Consider the following 22,141-nt stretch of genomic DNA (forward strand, 5'->3'; position numbering starts at 1 on the left):
AGAACACGACACAACTCGGCTTCTTTTCAGCAGTCAAATGTAGTGGAATATATCTGGTCGTGTCACCTACTCCATTGCTCATCCACAGCTCTGCCAAACCACTATTACTTAGCCTTTAGAAGAAGTAAAGTGCCAGAACCATAATAGCTGTGTCACTTGAAATCGCCACAATACGCTTAGCTCCAGAATCCGCAGCATGAAGAGCATGTGGAATCAGACGCACGTCAGTTTCTTCGATTTGTGACTTTTGAAAACAATGAATGATCAAAACCGAGGAGAAATCATTGCAGACTGAGCAGAGTAGCTTCTCGTAAAAGTGCCGAAGAACAGCTCTAACTATAAAACAATGGGTGAATTGAGATATTCCATGTACTACACAAGCAAGGCTATCGACTTAAATTCACTACCGCCGAGTAGCTACTCTCTGCATGCACATATACTTCGGTCGGTGTCTGTACTCGTGCTACATTCAGATAAACTGTCTTCAGAATATAGACGGGAATCAAAAAATGGCTTACCGTTACCAGTTGACAACCATCGAAGTGGTATTGACATTAAAGGGCTGCACTATTTTATCCCCGCCACGAGTGGTGGGGGTGGGGTATAGCTTGGTCTCCGTCCGTTCTTCCTTCCGTCCGTCCTTCCGTCTGTCCCTAACACTTTCGTGTCCGCTCCATATCTGCTAAACTCCTTGAAGGATTTTTATGAAAGTTAAGTCAAATGATCGCTTCAGCAAAACGATGTGCAGACCTCATGAGTCAAGGCCAAGTTCACAACTCAATGTCAAAGGTTTTTGCCTTCCATTTTGTGTCCGCTCTATATCTCCTAAACCCCTTGAAGGGATTTTTTAAAACTTTAATCAAATGATCACCTCATCAAGATGATGTGCAGAACCCATGAGTCAGCCATGCCGACTCAAGGGCAAGGTCACAACTTAGGATCAAAGGTTTTAGCTTTCCATTTTGTGTCCGCTCTGTATCTCCGAAACCCCTAGAAGGATTTTCTTCAAACTTGAGTCAAATGATTACCCCATCAAGAGAATGAGCGGAACTTGTGAGTCAGCTTTTCCGGCTGAAGGTCAAGGTCATAACTTAGGGTCAAAGGTTTGAGTCTTCCATTTTGTGTCTACTCTGTTTCTCCTCAACTCCTTGAAGGATTTTCATCAAACTTTGGTCAAATGATCACCTCATCAAGAAATCATAAATCAGCCATGTCAACTCAAAGTCAAGGTCACAACTCAAGGTCATAGGTTTGAGTTCTGTATCATCTAAACACCTTGATGGATTTTCATGATACTTTAGTCAAAAGATCACCTCATGAAGACAATGTGCAGAATTTATGAGTGAGCCATGTTAGTTCAAGGTCAAGGTCAGAGGTCAAGGTCAAAGGTTAACCTTTTCACTATCCATAACAGTGGCGGGGATTTAGCTGTCTTTTAGTCTGCCTTGTTTCATTAGTAGACGTATATTTTGATATGCATAACGAACTATAAAACGTTACACCTTTTCTGTAAGTATGTAGCTTATAGTTTACAGAATATAAATTGTATTATAGACATTTAGGAATATGTTTATGCTCCGAAGTATACCAATTGTGATAACTTCATCTGTGATTTTAAAATAGGTTGCGGTGATTAGACAGCAAATATATGCACAGGCTGTATATTATATATCCATTGCCTTATATGCATTTATATTTAATCAGCTGAATTTCTCTTATATGTGTTCACAATTATGTACATTTAACATACCAATATGACGGTGTGATAGGTTTATATTCTCAACTGATTGTGACAACATTATACCATTGCAACTTCGTTAAACAAATACGTAAGGTTCTATATTATATATGTTACTGATTGCTCAATAATACAGATATGTTGTGTGTTTAATTTCTTAATACATGTGTAATTTGTGAATGAATTAGAATTCGTGTGAAATATACTGAATGTATGGAATTGTACATCACTATTGTCACTATACAAAACTTTTACCTGTATAAAACTGTAACCCGGAACCACGAATTTGCTTCAGGAACATTTTTGGTTTTGTAAGAACTTACTACATTGCAATGAACTTTTGTAGCAATGTATCAGTCAAAGTAATATGTAATGTTATGATGTACACAACTGGTATTGTATTGTACCTAATAGTCATGTACATGGTAGTACGTATATATTGTAAAATAATTTGTGTAATACACCATGATTATGTGATAATGTGTTGAAATTTATATGCACAACAAATGTTTTAAACGCCTGATAAATGCAATAAAGTGAAAATAGAAATTTTGTACTTGTGTGCGTCTCAAAAATCATTTAAAGGATACCTCAAATCGATTTTATTACTGAATTATAAGCGATATTTACCACGTCCTCTTAATATTAAGGCAGTTTTTTTATAATTATTCTTACAATGTTGGTATGAAAGTATAGAAGTAATGTTTTAGGGTATACTTTAACATAATAACATTTGCATTATATACTTCTACTGAAAAGACTTATAAAACATATACCCCTAAACTATTTATGCGAAACTATAGTTTATATAATTAAATATGGCAGATATGACATTATACATATCATTTCAGCAAAATGCTTTCTAATGGGGTAGTAAATATCACATAAGTGTCCATAAACGTTCAACATATATTTAAATGTTATCCGAATTTTTGTTTGCCCGAGTTCCTATTCACTTAAAAATGAGCTTTCGCGATCTCGCTACAATGAATCTTAAGGTTTTTCGATCTTTTGTCATTAAGACAATATTATATAAATTATTCTTTACTTTTTCATGAAACCAAACTCACCTGAACAGTTCTAATGGTACTTTCATTGTTTAATTGCTGTAACCATGGCAACGACCAAACTGACCAATTATTTTAACGAAATATAGTATTTTTATCTGAGCATTTGTAAGTAACAATAAAAACATCGTAAACATCGTAAACATCGTTTTTATATTACTGAGGAAACACAAATCATCATTGAAAATTCATACATTTCAATAAATGTATTCCTAGCAAAACTTCAATTTACCCCACCCATTTATTTTAGCCATTAGGTGTCATTATACAAGACAAATGGTATCAAAATAATGAAAAATGTTGTCGAATTTAACAAATCACTACAATTGGTTACTATCGTCGAACATTTAAATAAGACAAATGAAAATTTACAACCATATCCATTTTTTTCGCTATTTTTGTGAAATTTTCACGATATTTTCAATATTTTTCCGATATATATCTCAAGAACTGACAAAAATGGGTTTAAATCAATTGCAAAATGTGTTCTCTATTGTTTTTTACGTCAGGATTAAAATCCATTTATATTTCTATAAGATAAGGATTAAAAGTGAAAATTAGTGTATCTCTTAAATTTTGGCGGCCATCTTGGATTTTTAAAAACGTACCATGATGCGGCAAATGCATCCAAGATTTTCTGAAAGTTGAGATATTCCCCTATACATTGATGTATAAATCAGCTCTGGACCTTTTTTGCACACGAAACACCCCTAGGGACTGGAGTAAGTCTGCGGCATCTAAAATAGAATCCGTAGAAGCACCATTAAAAAAAGAGCCCATGATGGTCCCAGAGATCTAGTAGAATGAGCGTTGACCTTTTTATTTTTGTCCTCATAAGCCATTTGAATAACTTTAACAATCCACTTACTAATTGTTTGTTTAGAAACTTTCTGATGAGGCCTGTTTACACTAATAAACAATCCTGTCTCATCTTTCCCATTTATGTTTCTTAAAGGTTCTGTCTAAAATATAAAGCAATAGTTCTTTCAAGATCTAACAGTTTATTCTTTTGGAATGTAGGAACAAAAATCTTTGGTGACAAATTATTTGGACGATCTTGTTTGCTCAAACCCTGTCTAAGAAATGTTATGCCTTTAGCCTGGACTGATATAGCACCTTAACCCAATCTTAACGCTTGTAAGTATCCGCCCTGCGGAACGTCGTGATGGCTGTAAGAAAAACAGTCTTTTAAGTGACAAATTTGAGACTAGTATTAGACATATGTTCATAAGGAAATTTCTGCAGGGATTTAATAACTTACTGTAAATCCCATTCTGGTACTAATCTAACTTGAGGAGGCCGTTCATTAAAGACTCCTTTCAAAATTCTGATAATATGTGGGTGCTGCCCAACCGGTTTATTATCAACTGGAGGAAGAACAGCTGAAAGGATAGACCTATATCCTGATATAGTACGATACTGTAAACCTTCATGAAACAAACCTGCCAAGAAATCTGCACATTGAGTTATAGATGCTTTAAACGTATCAACTTTTTTTTCGACTACACCAACTACAGAATTTCTTATATTTGGAATTGTAATCAACTTGGGTGCCTGCTCTCCAACAAGACCTGAGCAACTTTCTAGCCCTTTTAGAAAAACCTTCTGCTGTGAGATATTGGTCGATAGCAACCATGCAGTGAGATTGAATACTTTTGGTTTAGGGTGACAAATGTTTGATCGTGGTTGACTCAACATATTTTGAGTCACTGGTAACATTATTGGTTGAGCCACTGACAGTTGTAATAACTGTGGGTAACAGTGGCGTCGTGGCCAAAGTGGTGCTATCAGAATGATTGTACACTGAAACTGATTCATGTGTTGCAATACCTTCGGAACATATTGGGGGAAAGGCATATGCAAACATTCTGTCCCACGATATTGTCAGAGCATCTAATGCTAGGGCTTCTGGATGAGGAATCCAAGTGCAAAAGATCTGAGCTTGTTTGTTCAGAAATGACGCAAACAGATCAATCATTGGAAACCCCCATCTCTGAAAAATCTGATTGACAACACATTTGTTCAGAGTCCATTCAGTTGGTCTTATGATATTTCTGGATAACTGATCTGGTAAAACATTCAGTTTGCCTGCAATGTGTACTGCTTTCAGAAAGATTTTATTTTTTCAGAGCAAGTTGCCAAATGTTCCATGTTTGGATACACAACTGTGGGGAATGGGTTCCACCTTGTTTGTTTATGTATTGAACTACCGACATATTGTCTGACCGGATAAGGACATTTTGGTACCGTAACTGAGGTAGGAAAAGTAGAAGTGCTCTGTGCACTGCTTCCATTTCCAGCCAATTTATGTGCATTTTTTTCTCTACAGATGACCTAATTCCCTGAATTGTCTGATTCTCTAAAGAAGCACCCAAAGCGGTCATGGAAGCGTCTGTCTGAAGAGTAAGATTCATCAGAGGTAACTGAAAAGATCTTCTCTGAGAAATGTTTGCTGGGTGTAACCACCATCTCAGATTTGACACTAGTGGTGTTCTTAAGGGAATTAGGAAGTTCAAATCTCTTGAACTTGGTCTCCAAAAGTGAAGCAGATACAACTGAATAGGTCTCATGTGTAACCTGGCATTCTGAATGATTTCTATGCAAGACGCTAACAGACCTAGAAGGTGCAAGTATTCTCTGGCTGTTGCTAATTGCTTTGACAGAATGGTTTGGACTGCTAGTACAATTTTGTCTTTCCTGTCTTGTGTGGGACTGACAATACCTTTTTTTAAGTTGAATACACCTCCTGTATAAGTGACCTTTTGTGTTGGAACTAATTGGGATTTCTTGGCATTTATTATAAATCCTAGTTCTAGCAGAATATTTATCAAATTCTCTCGAACTCTCAGAATTGCTAATCTTATCGTATTTAAACCTAGCCAATCGTCTTAATAAATAGCTAATCTCAGATTTTGTTCTCGAAGGTGTGCTGCAACCGCTACTACCTTTGTAAATGTAAGGGGCGAAACTTTGGGTCCGAATGCCATCACCCGGAACTGGTAATTTTAAAACTTGTTTTGCCAAACAAAATCGGAGAAATTTCCGATGATTTGGAAAAATTGGTAGATGTAGATAAGCATCTGCTAGATCTAGAGAAAATGTATAATCTTCTTTTCTTACAAGATTTAGTACTATTTTCATAGAGTCCATCTTGAAATGTTGAGTACGAAGATACCCGTTGAGGGGTCTCAGATTCATGACTGGTCGTACACCTCCTGTTTTCTTTGGAACTAGGAAAAATGTGTGTGTGTGTGTGTTCGGATTTAACGTCTTTTTCAACAATTTTTCAGTCATAAAAACGACGGTGTCTACTTGTAGCAGTGAGCACAATGTCCAACTTTATAGTGCTGCCTCACTGGAATATCACGCCGTAGACACGTGGCATGATGCCCCACCCAGTCACATTATACTGACACCGGGCTGACCAGTCCTAGCATTCTCTTAATGCTGAGCTACTAGTACCATTTTTCACGTCTTTGGTATGACGCGGCAGGGGATCGAACCCACGACCTCCCGCACTAGGCTACCGAGGAAAAATGTACTGTAAAAACCTTGATTCAGATTTTAGTAAATTGGTTCTATAGCTTGTTTTTTTAACAAAATATCTACCTCTTGCTTTAAAATAGACATATGTTTTGGAGGTAGTTTTGTTTCTTTTATGCCCCTGAAAGGTGGCATTTCCTCGAATTCCAGTTTGTAACCTTCTTGGATAAGAGAAAGAACCCATTTGTCGTTGGTTATCTTCTCCCAATTTTTCTTGTAAAATCTAAGTCGCCCTCCTACCGGTATCTCCGGATTTGACATTAAAAGTTCATTTTGTAATAGATTTGTTTCGAAAATTGCTATCTACCGTTGCTGTATTTGTAGACGTAGACCTAGGAAATCTAGGATAAGATCTAGTCTGATGTCCCGATGGATACCGCTGTCTGGCTAACGTTCCATAAGACTGACATTAAGGCTTGTAAGATTGAGATCTGTCATCCTGAAATCTTGGCCTTTTTGGAGGATAACTAGAACTGGTGGCAGACTTCCGTTTCATATTCCTGCCAACCTCTGGTGAAAGATCTGAAATTTGTTTGTTAATTTCAACTCTTTGTTTTAACATTTGTTCCAAACCTGAACCAAAAATACATTCATGTGATAAAGGAAGATTCCAAATTTGATTTCTCAAGTCCTTGGATTCATTCGAACTAGAATCAGACATGGCTGTTTTCCTTCTTATCAGATGATGAATAGCACCCGACCTACCCATCTAATCTAAAGATTTGGTGTTCGTGGCAAAAATATCACGCTGGTATAAAGATAAGCTGGTATCTATGCCACTGCCTGATATATAGCTGTAAAACTAAGAGGTAAACTTCAATGTTTTATCAGAAAATAAAAATCTGCATGCCAGAGTCATTTAAAACATAGCGAACAGATCGATGGAGATACCATGTACCAGCCCGTAAATAGAGGGAGTATACCAAGCACTACATAAGCTTTATAGCAGTCAGGTTTTCTCCCCTTTTCACGTACAACATATACTCATTTTGCGGCGGCGCCGTTTGTTTTCATTGAATATGCAAATTAAGCATGTCTCCCTGGACCAGTGTAAACTTGTCTTATCGTCTATGGAAAAACGCGCGTGAAAGTTAGTAAAAATCACATATTCTGTGTGTGCCGATTAGTCCAATCGTGGGATTCCCCGGGATTTCAGGTTCATATTTTCATAATTATGTAAAATATTGTTTGGTTAACATGCAAGCTATTTCTTCTTTTTTTAAGTTCTGAATTAACATATTTACAACTGATACAGGAAAATAAATGTTTGTCTTACTCATTTATTGTTAGTATTCTGCATTAACTGATCCGCGAAAATAATGTTTAAATTATATCTAAATACATATATTGTCAAATCGATAGAGCGGGGCAAAGAAGCAAAAACACAAAATTATTTGGCCTAAGTTGAAACACGAAACCTTGTGACCTGTCATAAAATGACACAATAACGAACCTTTATAAAGACGTTCCTGTGTGCCAAAATAATATTAAAGCGCACTAGTGTATTGTGCTGTGACTAATCAACTGCACAGAAAATCAAGGCTTTATTGTAAAGACACAACTGAAGAAGTGGGCCTCAAATACCCTGGTTTAAATCCTAAAAGTAAATATCACAGTTTTAAAGATGCACCACAAAATTACTGTATTTATATGTATTTCCACGATGGTAATCATACATGCTTTGCATGAAGACAATGAGAAATAAAAAGTATCTACTTATAAATTGACAGTGACATATATAAGGGCCAAGACAATGTGTTTAATATTAAAGTAATGTAGTAGTATGCACAGTACTTGATGTATTAAGGTGAGTATATACCACACTTTCAAGTTCGTTTCTACAGTGTAAGACAGTTATCAGTCTATGTTTATAAAACTGTACTGAGAAGAGAATGACTGAATAAGTTTGCAGATGAAGTTGGGAAAACACATTAATTCAAGGAGGGCCTAAATTGTCCACCTGTCATCTGTAGAAAAAGTACCACTTTTTTTAATATACCAAACTAATGTCTTTAGTGAATGCGCTTTATCTTTTTTAAAGATATTTCTTGTTTGTTTTATGGCACTACTGTGTACCTCAGTGTCATTCACTATCAGCTGTGATAAAGCAGAGAATATCTGAATTTACATTTTGTTCATTAAAATGTGATGTCACCTGTACAAAATGTAATTTTATTAAAACAAAAACAACATATAATTTGCATGCAACCACTGTGGAATATTAACATTCATCACAATTACTTTATAAATAGCTCGCTTATAAATTGCCCTATTAATGATATAATTCTTGTAGTGTAATGGCTAAATTTTGTATTTTATTTTGGATATTTCTTTCAGAGACTTAAGATTGTAAACATTACACAAAAAACTGTCCATTTCATAAATTATGAAAGTCAGACTTCGGTAGCCGGACGGTGTCGAACAAGTACACATCCGTGAATTATTTTAGTTTAATTACTCTAAATATCTTTAAGTTGTCAGGAAGTTGAATTATGTGCCTGCTGTGTTTTCCTGTGTTTTTCTGTATAAACTCTCAACATGCATTGTGATCAGGAGGGGAGACAGCCCAGGTGACGGGCTAGAAACATGGTCCCAGGTTTGTCTGACAGCTCCCAGGAACAGAAACGTATTAATATTGTTAATCGATAGACTGAATCTCATTCAAGTAATTTATGTTAAAAGTAAGAAAAGGAACAGTTTTAAACAATTATTTGAACAATGAGTCACTTTTTTAGATTCTATCAAACAATATATTATCAGAATTGTGTTCTAAAAAGACAGGTACCTCGGCCACAACGTTACATTTTGTTCTATTTGTAACACTCTATTTGTAACAAAGCAAATACTTGACTATTACAATACATGTATGAGAAACAAATACAAATGTGTCCTCACATGAAGTTATCTAAATGACCAGCTGGAAAGCAGTGATGTTATCATGGGCTGGAATACCTTATCATTGATAGAACTTATATAGTCTAAATTGTCAGTGTGAAATGAAACTAACTGCTAAAGTAGGACTGCTTGATCATGGATAATTTATCCATGATATTCATAAATTGAACTACTTTGTACAGCACATGAACATTTCTTTAATGTTATTAGGAATAAAATGAAGATTTTAGGATTGTCAGAAGAACACTTGTAACTTTGGTATGACATCCCAGAAAAGGTAGTGCCAAGATGAAATAAACAAGAAATATCCTTAAAAATGATGGTCGGCGAATTGTAATAAGGAAAGAAGTTTATGAATTTTTCATCTAACATTCATCTTTCATCTAACATTTTTCAAATTGCAAAACTAAACACCGCACTTTAACAATTTAAATGGTTCTCTTTTAATTTTTCGCAAAGGTTTCGTAGGGTTGCAATTTTGTTTCGTTTATCCTTAGACGAATAATTACAGCAGTAGTTTGATGAAGATTCATGAAACGAATCATGAGAAGAGGTCATTAAACGTGTTTATATTTTTAGCTAAATTGGTCCCTATCCCCATTTGTAACAAAATAGCAGAAGACCTTACGATATTGTTACACATCGAGTTTGATAAAAATCCATTGAAATTTTAGTGGTTAATGCGAAGAAAGGCATATCTACTTTTAGCTATAGTGGTCCTTAATAGGGCCCAAGTTCCTATATAAAAAAATTTGGAAGAGGACCTTATAATGATGCTCCAGACCAAGTATGACAAAGATCCACCAAGCTGTCCATGAGACGCTGTATAAAGGCATTTCTAGTTTTAGCTCTAGCAGCCCCTAAAAAGGGTCAAATGTCACAGCTGAACAAAGTTGGCTGCGGGCCTAATAAAGATGCTACAAATCAAGTTTGATTAGAATACATGAGAAAAAATCAATTAAAGGATTTTTTTATTTATTATTTTTATTTATTTCTAAAATAGGCCAGCTGATCCCTGCTTTCACAAATGCATATTCGCTATTCATGAATCTTTGGACAATGACGTCACACCTATAAAAAAATATAAAAGTGAAGGTCAAGCAGAACGTACAATTGTAATTGACCGTAGTCATTTCACATAGATAAACTGTATGCAGCGTACCTTCATTACAGTGTAATGAGATTCAGTCATTATATAGCATATATATAATGAAACAGATTTCAACTGAGTTCAATATTTGCATACCATACTAAAGAAAAATATCCATATATAATAAATCAGTTAAATAATTTATAACAAATATGTCAAAGCAAACAAGTACTCATTTTAATATGCAATCTGAATAAGTCACAAAAGCAAGAAACCTTTTCATATACAGACGACAATTGTAACAAGGAAAATCTTTTAAAAAGCACTTCTCTACATAAAAGGCTCTTATCACACCCTTATTCATGTGATACGCAGACCGTATTCAGCTCTTTCTTTAATTTGATATATGTTGGTATTTGAACAGGTTTTTATCATATTTATTAAACTTACTTATCATTTTGAGATATATCAATATTCTTGCTAAATATACTGAGCTAAAGTTAGCTTTAAAACTGTGAACAGCGTCGTTTAGGATAAACGCTTTGTCTACATTTCACTCAGCGTAGCACAATCAACAGAGTGAAAGAAATTGACACTCTCGTCCAATCAGGCAGAGTGTTGCATAAATCTTCCATTTTGATAAATTATCTATAATGCGTCATCAAGCAGTTCGATTTGCAGTTTGAAGTCACGTGGCATAGGTAACGAAAACGAATTTAGACGGCGTCGCCGAAAAATGTTCTGGTTCTAAATGGACAAGACTGGTCTTAGATCCCTCACAAAGCATGGACCTTAAAGGAAGAAAGAGCCGTTTAATGCACCAAACACATTTTTGTTTAGTGTATACCTGAACCATAATATGTATAAGTTAATATACTGTCTTTTATCCTGTAGCTATTACTTAGCTAATACATTGTTGAATCATCATTTAATGCTCATTTCATTCGATTGCAGGGATTTTGTGTGCATCCAATGCTCTTTTGTGCTTAATTTGATACCTCAGTTATTCTAGATATTTAAGTTGTTTGCACTCATTGCCTTGTGACAATAAATTTGCCATCAAATGCAGTTTAGATAAAATTTGATGTGTTTCATAATAGCAAATACTGTTTTCAACATAAAGGAAATACGGCGTAATTAATGCATAACATGTTTGCAGATCACCAGAAATGACCTTTCGTGTATTTTGCACGTATTATTGGCAAAACTTATTATCTAGTACGTTGTACTCCGTGATGTTATTTATATTTTGTACTATTTCTCGGAGAATATTATCTGATACAGATACACAAGTCCCAGAGGCATAAAATATGCACGAAAAGACATTGTTAGAATTTAAAGGAATTGCTGAACTCAGAACATTTCCATATGCAATTTGTTCACCAAGATACAACCATGTACTGTATAAATTTACTAACTATAACTGTATTACCTTTTACCATTTTGACTGCAGTATTATTACTATCGTTAGAGACTTTACTTTTGGGCGTTTTTCTCATTTCGTACTGTCATATGGAGGCTTGGTGGTTCTGGCAACACAAATTAGGTTAAATTACAACGTTCTACATTTCAAACACAAATAGGCATTTGTGATTATAAGTTTGAAAGTCGCATTTAGACCTAAATCATGCACCAAACCACATTAAAAAAAACTTTAAAGTATCAAATAAGAAAAGATAGATACATATGTATCTTATTGATACTAATCCAGCCGTTTTATTGCATTTAACCAAAACCATATTTATTGCTAATATTTAACATCTACTTAACTCAATAAATCATCAATATTTACGTATACTACGGTTATGAGTAATGTTTAGTAATGTCTAATGAAAGTTTTGCTGACTGTTGTGCAACATAAATTGTTACTTTTTATATTTATGATTGTTAGTTGTAATTCCAGTTTAGATTCAGATATTTGCAGTAATGTTGCAATTTGAAAATTTGCCTGTAGCTGTATATATATAATAAAACTACAATCATATTCAAAGGTCAAATTATCACCAGTACTCATTTACTTTAAGTTCATTTTGACTTCTTTTTTTTATTAATTTCGACATCTCATCATAATCACGTGGGTACATGAAATGGAGCGTCAACAAATTAGAACTATCAATACTTCTTCACATAATTGGTATTACATTCAATGACCTTCCGCACTCGAAGAGTGGTCTCTTTTTGTATTTTAAATTCTTCTTTCATGAACAAGTTTTCCAAGAACAAATTTAAGAATGATAACTTTCAAATTCACTTTAACTGGGTCGAAGAGATTTCTCCCTGAAAAAGTAAACTGATTCAAAAAGGAACTTTCTCAGTCACTTTCGCTTTTAAATGAGTTCTGTTTAAATTCGATTTAATTAAGAAACTTGAAGCATCCGACTCAACTAATTAGTTTCGTACATTTAAGCTATACAATCGATTGCGCATGTTAATTTAAGCAAATTAGTATCGCGGAGAAATTAATTTGGACAGTATAGAGCCGTAGAAACAATACCTTTAAATGTAAAGCCTTATCTATCTGCGTATTAAACCTTCACGTGTAACGCCTACAATTACCACCGATGTAGGTAAGTACGTTCCCACATTTCGTTTTTACAACCGAAACTGAAACTACAAGCTTGTGATGCTGAATAATACTCAGAGAAATTTATAAATAGTTACACAGAAGTAATATCTATTAATAGACACAAAAATTCCCAGTAGTATGCTTATAAGGAGGTGAAATGTTAACCGGCAATAATTCTTTTCCGACACAGTTTATTTGTGGTGATATTAAGGTATGTATTTTTTTGTTCAAGTGAGATAGTGCATGGCGTTATGTGAGTTGTAGCGTAGATGATTTTTGTATACAATAAAGAAGTGTTTTCTTTTATTCAAAAAATGCTAGATTTATTATAAGTTACAGTACATTTGTGTATCGTACAAATATTTAACCAAGTACGCTTTGTGTTTCAGAAATTTAATACATACTGAATATAAAACAACAGTTCTATAAGAAAACGGTGCTAGCAACAATATTGTGGAATTACATATTGGCAACTACACATATCCAGAACGATCCAACTATATTGAATCGGAACGTTCATTTCTAGCAGAAAAAAAAAAGAACAGAAAGTACACAACAAACAAAACAAAAGCAATGAGAGTAAGCGTCCTTCTACTAATTGGGATACTGCTGATGGCCGTCCTAATTGATCGCATAGAATGCAAGAAACGTAGGAAACTTTGTCGATTTAACAAAGCAAAGATGACGTGCACTGACTTTATTCCAAAGAGAAGAAAATTTCGTAAAAACAAAGGCAAACCGAAAGTTGGACGCTGTGAAAAGAAGGGCGGTACATGCGAAATTTTCCAAGGTAGAAAGAAAGTACGTTGCTTTTGTGCAATATCATTTGACGTTTGAATGGGCTTTTAAAAAGGCAGAAATTATGTTAATACGGGTAGTGCTGGGCAAAATAGCCAATTCTAAAAAGAAAGTAGTCGGGCAGAATCGTCAGTAAATATGATGATATTGTTTGTAAGTATGTATATGTAAAAACTGTGACTTTAGAATTTGGGTATGTTTGACTTGTATACATGATAATGTTACGAAAACAAGTGTAACTTGTTTATGGTAATGGGATTATATCAATCGTCGCAATTCGCATTCATGAAATAAGCAAACTACTGGTGCATACTTTAAAGCTGTACTTCAAATATTTATATCCGTAAAATAAATATTTTGTTACAATTATTAACTGATACGTTAAGGAAGTATACTGTAATATGACTTTTGTTTCAAAGTAGTAAAATAGGACAACATTAAAGGGACATTTATGTGTTTGATGTCATATGAGTAACGTCTGTCTCCCCCCTCCCCGCATCCCCCACCCCTCCATTTATCATCCTAAACAAAAATATTTCCGTAGAGGACCAATATCAGACCAAATAACTCATATTTTTTAAGCTTTAATGTCAGGTATTGAATGTTTGATTATGTCCCGACCTTTTGTTTATGAAAATTAGTCTTTGATAAACTGAATGTGTATATTTATGTGTTTCTAAGTTACAGATCTGAGATATCTGCAGATTAATATGTTGTTTTTTTTTTTCATTATTACAATTACATTTTGCACTTTAGTGAATATCAACATTTTAAGAAATCCTTCTTGCCATTTATACGAGTACAGCTTGTGATTTATGGCAGCTATGAAAATTGTCTCAAGTTGACAAAAAAAGTATTTGTGCATTCTATCATGGATTAGTTCGTAGTCATGTATTGTTTATGGTTTTCTTCTGCTGGTTATTGGTATTGTTCCCTAGATATTCTGCTTAATTCTTGAGCTTAAGAATAATACATAAGACAATACCAGTTGTATTACCTTTAGAACTATTATGTAACTTTTGTTATGTATATATGGTTTTGTTTTTATCAAATAATAATTTGCTGTACATATGCTTTGTTAAATTTGTTATGTTTTGTTTTCTAATAAAATTTTAACATAAATCTGCTTTACTTTTCATGTTTAGTTCACTATGATACTATCGAATAGACAGTACTCTCGACCTCGTAACAAGGTTGTCTCATATTGTTTAAACAGCCGTTATCTATGTATGCACAGTTACATTACTGACACAGAAACAGGGTTTATACAAATGCATTGAAACATGAAATAGACTTGATCGATTAAAATATAGACATTCTTCTTTTATAAAAGCGGATAATTGTCATAATGTATTACTACAGGTCAATAGTCGAGTTCATAAAAATACACATATTAAGGCAATGCAAAAAGACCTGATAATTTAAAAGTCGTAAAAATAAATAATTTGTTTTAACTTTGTATTTGTGAAATTGAGACCAAACTGAAATACATAATATCTACAGACAGATTTCCAATGTTTTATCGGATTAAGTAATTTTTTTTCCGGCCGCGGGCCGGTATTGATTTCATTATTCCTTCTCTTGAGAAGGAATATTATAGTTCAATAAGTCACACTTGACTGAGCTATTGATACCGAAAGCTGTTGTCATTACAAGCTGGCCAATAAAACTCCGTGACCTTAGAAATAACCTCTGACGTTAGACTATTCTTTCCTAATTGAGGCGACTCTCTGACTGAACGCGTTCCGTGGATTACATATTACTAAACCCGAGGATGTTATTTCCTCCATTCTTGAGGCACATAACATACATTCAGTCGACCAGATAGACATATATCAGCAAATTTAAATGTAAACAACTAAATATTATCGTTACCTTGAAATGCATAGTTAATATATGAAAACAAACCCCATTGCGACCCTCTAATTACGCGCAACAAATTCACGCATCGAATCGTAATTGATTAACCGGGTCAATGTCTTATTGCCGTATTTACTCTACTGAAAGTGGTAACAGATTTAATTTGTTGTTGGATTTAACAATTTATGTTAAATAACTAGCGTAAATACTTACTTGAATTTTTTTGCAGTATAAAACAGACATTGCAACCAAAATTTTACAAGATGACCATTTTATATTTATATAGATATGCCCTAGAAGGAACTTTTGCTATGCTTTAACTTGTTTTTACTTCCTGTTTATATCTGGGGTGAAGGTCATTTAACAGCAGATTAACATTGTACATTTTGATTGGTGGATGAACAATTCCACAGGTTTCCGAATGGAATAGATAATATTTTCTTAAGGGGTGTGCAGGTGCTCTGAGCAGTATTGTTAGACAGTATAATCCGTTGCAAGGCTCCTGTGGAAATAGCTTGTAATAGGTCATAAGTTCGACTCCGCCACTCTGATCGTAAACAGTCAACACGTCCCCTAGTCAACTCGTCTACCAGTCAACTCGTCCCAATTTTGGTCATTTCGTATTCCTTGACGATTGCAAAAATGGTCATTTCGCTCCCCACCCCCACCCCACAAGACACCGCCTTTTTAGACAAAGTGTTCCAGATTATGATTAATATAATTATGATGTAAAATATGTGTTCTGTAAAATATACCCGACATAAAAAGCATGAAAATATTACTTTAAAAATTACATTTTGTTTTACATTATAAATACCCGATCGTATGTAAAAGTGCAGAGTGCATGCACGTTTCGTAGCTTAAAGTGTGCATTGGCTAATGTGGCCGTGTATCTTTTTTAAAGATACTTCTGTTTCTGTGTATTATGGGAGTGTGTTTCATCGAGTGAATACCAGATGCAAGAGTCGTAGTCATGGGTGAAAATTAAGAACTGATGTCCGCAAATTTATATGTAAACTATATCAAATTCTTTCCATTTTGCCCGTGCAATGAAAATTACAACAGTTTGACGTCACAATGTCTATGAAGTTGCTTTAATAGTTATAAGTGATTTATAAAAACATCGTATACGAGTTCTATGATGGTTTATACCTGTATTGTTCTGTTGTTAATGTTATATATGCACTTCTATATAAGTATGTTTTGGATATTTATCACTCATTTCCCTCTAAGATGAAATAATGAAATAACAATTAAATTAATTACGATGTTGATAATCTAACTGTTTGAAATACAGTCAAATTTGCCCGAAGTATTACGTCTATTAAAAAAACACTTGCAGTAAGTGACCACATTTTCAGTCCTTTTATGTACATGTATAGCCTATATTGATGCCAATAAGAGGACATTAGTGTTGGGACCACATTTTGGTGTTCTTTTAGGTGGTCTTTTGATTCAATATGTACTGTAGTGAAACTTATAGAATAAAGATAAATAATCTACGTTATATTTCAATAAACTGTACTAACATGTAATTTAATATATGAAACATATACAAGTTGAAGAAAATAGCCACTGGAAAACGTGAAACAGTTTCATAGTGCGTCTGATCGGTGGAATATATGACGATCTTAAAGTTCAGCAAAACTAGCAACATTCTAGCGCTATTCTGTCATTTTGTGCGAGTTAATAGTAATACTTTCAGTTTACCATGATGACATTTACTTAATCTGAAGTACATTGCATCAGAGCGGGAACGTTTTCTGATTAATAGCGGGAGTGACAAAAAGATATGGAAAAACTGATTCATGACGTAATGTAATGAAAATGTTAACAGATCTTTTTCTTGCGATGAACTAGCTCTAAGCAGGGTAACTGTATGTTCTATTCAAATATTTATTTGTGATAAGCAGGTAGAAAATTCGAAGCTAAACAACATTAGAATACAGCACCAATATTATTTCAAAAGAGGTTTTGTCACCATAATAGATACAGGTTTGACCACAATGGACAAATCTGCAAAAAGTCATGTCAGACCGATGTTGACCAGTGATGCATCAAAATCTCTTTTTAGTTGCCAGTTACATCAGGATTTGCTGTTAAATGATATTCCTAATACCATACGGGACAAACTACAACATGTTTTAGAACACGAGAGCTTGCCTTGTATCGGGTCATATTACCCAGGAAGCAATGCCATATTCAGACCATCACCTTCTACTCGCATTTGATAGAAGTACACAGACATGTCAGAAACCCAAGATCAAAAGACACTATGCCTGTTCAAATGTACGATCATTACAATACACTACTATCAGATTATAGACCGCTTTAAAATTGACCGATAAACCTCATCTGTTGATGTTTTTATATAAACATTTAGTTTTGTTTCTGTTTCACTTTCGGTTATATTCAAAATACGTACTTAAAAGTATGTGATAACAAATAAAAACTAAACAGAGTATCATTTTATGGGAAATAATGATAAATAAACACATATTCCAAAATTATCCGTTATTAGGATATTTAACTGCGTGGAAATACAACGATGCGGTGCATTTGTATACACTACTTAAGGGCATTGTGAGTCAGAAAACCTTAAACGCAGTGCATTCAAGATTTGTAATGCTTTAAAAAATATTCAGTGAAATAGACAGGTTATTTTCTGTTTAAATATATTTTCTTTTCACCTTCAGAACTTCTATCACATATTTCAGTTGTGTTTATTACTCACAGTATAAAATCGATTTATATTGGTATCTTTTGAATGTGTAAAATTTTCATTATCAATTATGACATAGAACAGTACGCAGACTAACTAAATTGCATCCAAAACATACACTAATAGGAAAAAAGTGTCATAGTTCATCAATGATATATAATTTTCCATCCTGGTATCCAATTTTTAAAGACATTATACAACATAAAAAAATGTGTCACTGTTCGCAAATTGTTTTGATGAAATGGACGATTTATGAATAAATTTGTCAGGGTCACACAGGGTCAAAATATGTGCTGGTACATTGATGTCTACATACATTTAATAATCAAAGCCTTGAAATGTCTGATGGTTGCGGGTTGTTGGTAAAATAATTTTCTGTTTAAATGCCAGTCTATGAATATACATGAATGAGAAACAAATACAAATTTAATGTGCCTCATATCTAAGATGAACTCTGCCTGGCCCAGCTTGTGATGTAACCATGGGCTGGAATGCCTTATCGTTGATAGATCTTATATAATCTAAATGGTCAATGCTAGTGGATAAAGGTTGAATAAGAACTGCTTGTTCAATGATAATTCATCCGCATTGTTCATGAATGGGACTATTTTGTGTAGCACATGAATATCCTTTGGATGTGATTTGGAATCAAATAAAGATGCTATGATTGTCAGAAATACACTTTAATTTTAGTAGCGGGATAAATCCGCAACCAAAAATGACAATACCTGGATAAGTTTTAACTATCGATATGGATTAGATATGTCTGTAATATATGTACTTTCTGTTTTGAATTGTTCTGATAATTAGTACATTATTTGGTATATAGTTTTCGTGCTGTTATTGATAATGGTGTTTAAATTGAATATTAACATTTCTGAATACTTTGGAATACTTTATAGCAAGCCAATCTTTTTTCATGTGTCTTTTAGACTTTCAGTGCAGGTTATTCTAAAAAATGTCCCAATTGATCTCCCCTTAATCAGTGTAAGTGCAACGCTCGCAAATAAAAATGACACAGGAAGATTTACAAACATTTTATTATCTACAAAAGTATTATCAACCCATACCATTTTTATGTACACGCATTTTTATGGAGGAGGAGCAATATTATAGCCAATACAGAAAAAATGTTTCTGGACGCATATCATTTCCAGACTTTCAGTTTATTTAATCGTAATTATCAAGTACACAACAACATATATATCTCCAGATGTCTATATAACAGCTTAATTTTGCAGTTTTGCACTAGAAATGGAACATCTAACCTATTTAATATGAATAAAACATTTTGCTACATTTTCCCCTCAAACGCTTTATTTTTACTTTAATGATACTAATTGAACTGGCACAAGTTTCATGTGCTGGCGCGTTTCTCTTTTTTATGCCCCCTTCCTGTTTTGCAGATGTTGGTCGGTATGTAGACCAATCCGTTTCCGGATGATAACTCAAGAACGCTTGGGTTTATGATCATGAAAGTTGATAGGTTGGTTGGTCATAACAAGCAGATGACTCCTATTGATTTTGAGATCAGTAGGTCAAAGGTCAAGGTGACAGTGACCCAGAACAGTTTAACAGTTTCCGGATGATAACTCAAGAACGCCTAAGTCTAGGATCATAAAAGTTGATAGGTGGTTGATCGTGACCAGATGTCCCCTATTGATTTTGAGATCAGTAGGTCAAAGGTCAAGGTCACAGTGGCCCAGAACAGTAAACGGTTTCCGGATGATAACTAAAGAAGGCTTGGGCCTAGGATCATCAAAATTGATAGAAAGGTTGATCTTGGTCAGCAGATGACCCCTATTTATTTTGAGGTCAGTAGATCATAGGTCAAGGTCACAGTGATCAAGAACAGTTTAACAGTTTCCGGATGATAACAAAAGAACGCTTTGGCCTAGGATCACGAAAATTGATAGGAAGGTTTATCATGACTAGCAGATGACTTGTATTGATTTTGAGGTCAGTAGCCCACAGGTCAAGGACAAAGGTGACTGGAACAGTAAATCCGTTTCCAGACGATAACTTGAGAACACTTGGGCTGAGGATCACGAAACTTAATAGGGAGGTTGACCATGACCAGCAAATGACTCCTATTGATTTTGAGGTCAGTAGGTCAAGGTCACAGTGACCTCAAACAGTTGAAATGTGTCCGGACGATAACATGAGAATGCTAGGGCCTAGCTATAGGATCGCGACGAAACATAATATGGAGGTTTATCATGACCAGCAGATGACACCTATTGATTTTGAGGTCAATAGGTCAAAGGTCAATGTCACTTTGTGCACAATGACCATATAATTTCTGTTCCTTGTGCAATAACTGAATGCATCAAGGGGGCATTTCGTGTTCTACGAGCTCTTGTTCCACATGGGTCAGTTTCAAATTAACTAAGTAGCCTCTGATAGAATTAAACCTAGTGACGTGATGACTGCAAAGGCGCGCTATATAAAGATCCTAAAATGACTTATAAAAAATCACTTTACTATTAACACAATATGTCCTCTTGGTCTAAGTGTTCCAGGATGATTTATGCCTGTAACGGATCTCAGAAAAGTGTCTAACAATGAAATACAGATCATTGATCCTGTACGTTTGCCAATGTAAGTCAAACAGCTCTCACACATGTACATCTTATACAGAGATTAAGACACACCTCGATTCTGTGAAAACAAATTTATAATAAGACGTTTAGTTATGAAATGTTGTGCATTTGATTCATCTATAAGTAAACGACGAAAAGAATTTCCTTTATTATATATTTGCACCGATTGCTGCCGCCGCAGATCTGATGCTTGTTTCTGTTATCACATCTTCAGCTGTTCCACATATATGCGTGGGTCTGTTATATTGCTGTGTAAAATGTTCAACAAAATCTATAAGAAGGTTATTAAGCACAAGAAAATATGCAGTTGAATAGACTAACGGCACAGATTGCACTGTGAGATCGTATAACGCCCCAGTCTTTGGTTATGAGAACCTAGACTTAATTGACAAGTACACGTAAACTTTTACGCAAAATTATCAAAACGAGGAGAAATACTCCCCGGTATATGTTATACTAGTATGCCGAGCTAGGGCGTTACCTCATACATATCATTATCAAGTCCCAAATGGTTAAATTCTGAAATAAGTTAATCTTGTATAATGAATCAAATGATACCAAATATATATTAGATAGATAGATTTATTTCGGAAAGGAATGCACATACATGGACATTTAAAACAACATGTATAGTAAATAAAACATAATACAAATAGCCATGACAAGCACACCATCACCAAAGAATACACAAAAGAGAGAAAACTCTTATTTCCATTGTGGTCCTTTGTGTTGGTGGCATGACATAGAGAGGCATAACAAAGTTTAAAGAATTATATGCCTAGATGGAAACTGCACAACTATATCTGAAAGTAAAATGCGAGCTTAAGTTAAAAAAGTTCCTATACCGAAATCCATTTGAATAGTTATTAAAAAACATTCCTTTACCGACTTTAACCCAAAGCACAGTATCCTGGGGGATAAAATGGTATCCCATGTAGTCCGGGGCTATGCCATTTTCTATTTTAAAAACATGACACAGAATAATCTGGTCTACACGTTTGTTGACGGGTAACCAGTTGAAAGATTGAAAGTGTTCTTGGCCAATGTGCGACCTAGCATCAAGGTCCAGAACAAACCTCATTAACTTATTCTGTGTGGTTTGGTGCTTGGATTTAAGTAACTGAGTCAGACCATTATACCATATTGAATAGGCGTAATCAAAATGCCATTGGATTAGGGCCATGGCAAGAAGTTTCTTAGTGTGTCGGCACTGTCGGGTAAGGTAGCGTTTCTTCCGATATAGATATTTGAACCTTGCG

At 34.5% G+C, this 22,141-nt stretch overlaps 1 long non-coding RNA gene across 1 annotated transcript; it reads left to right on the top strand.

Moving 5' to 3' along the window:
- The first annotated feature begins 12,458 nt into the window (after positions 1-12,458).
- On the top strand, positions 12,459-14,819 carry LOC123540249 (uncharacterized). Its single transcript, XR_006684139.2, has 2 exons — positions 12,459-13,110; positions 13,289-14,819. It is a non-coding gene; the product is annotated as an uncharacterized LOC123540249 (long non-coding RNA).
- Positions 14,820-22,141: the final 7,322 nt, after the last annotated feature.

This window comes from Mercenaria mercenaria, chromosome 16 (assembly GCF_021730395.1).
Source record: "Mercenaria mercenaria strain notata chromosome 16, MADL_Memer_1, whole genome shotgun sequence".
Taxonomy (NCBI): Eukaryota; Metazoa; Mollusca; class Bivalvia; order Venerida; family Veneridae; genus Mercenaria; species Mercenaria mercenaria.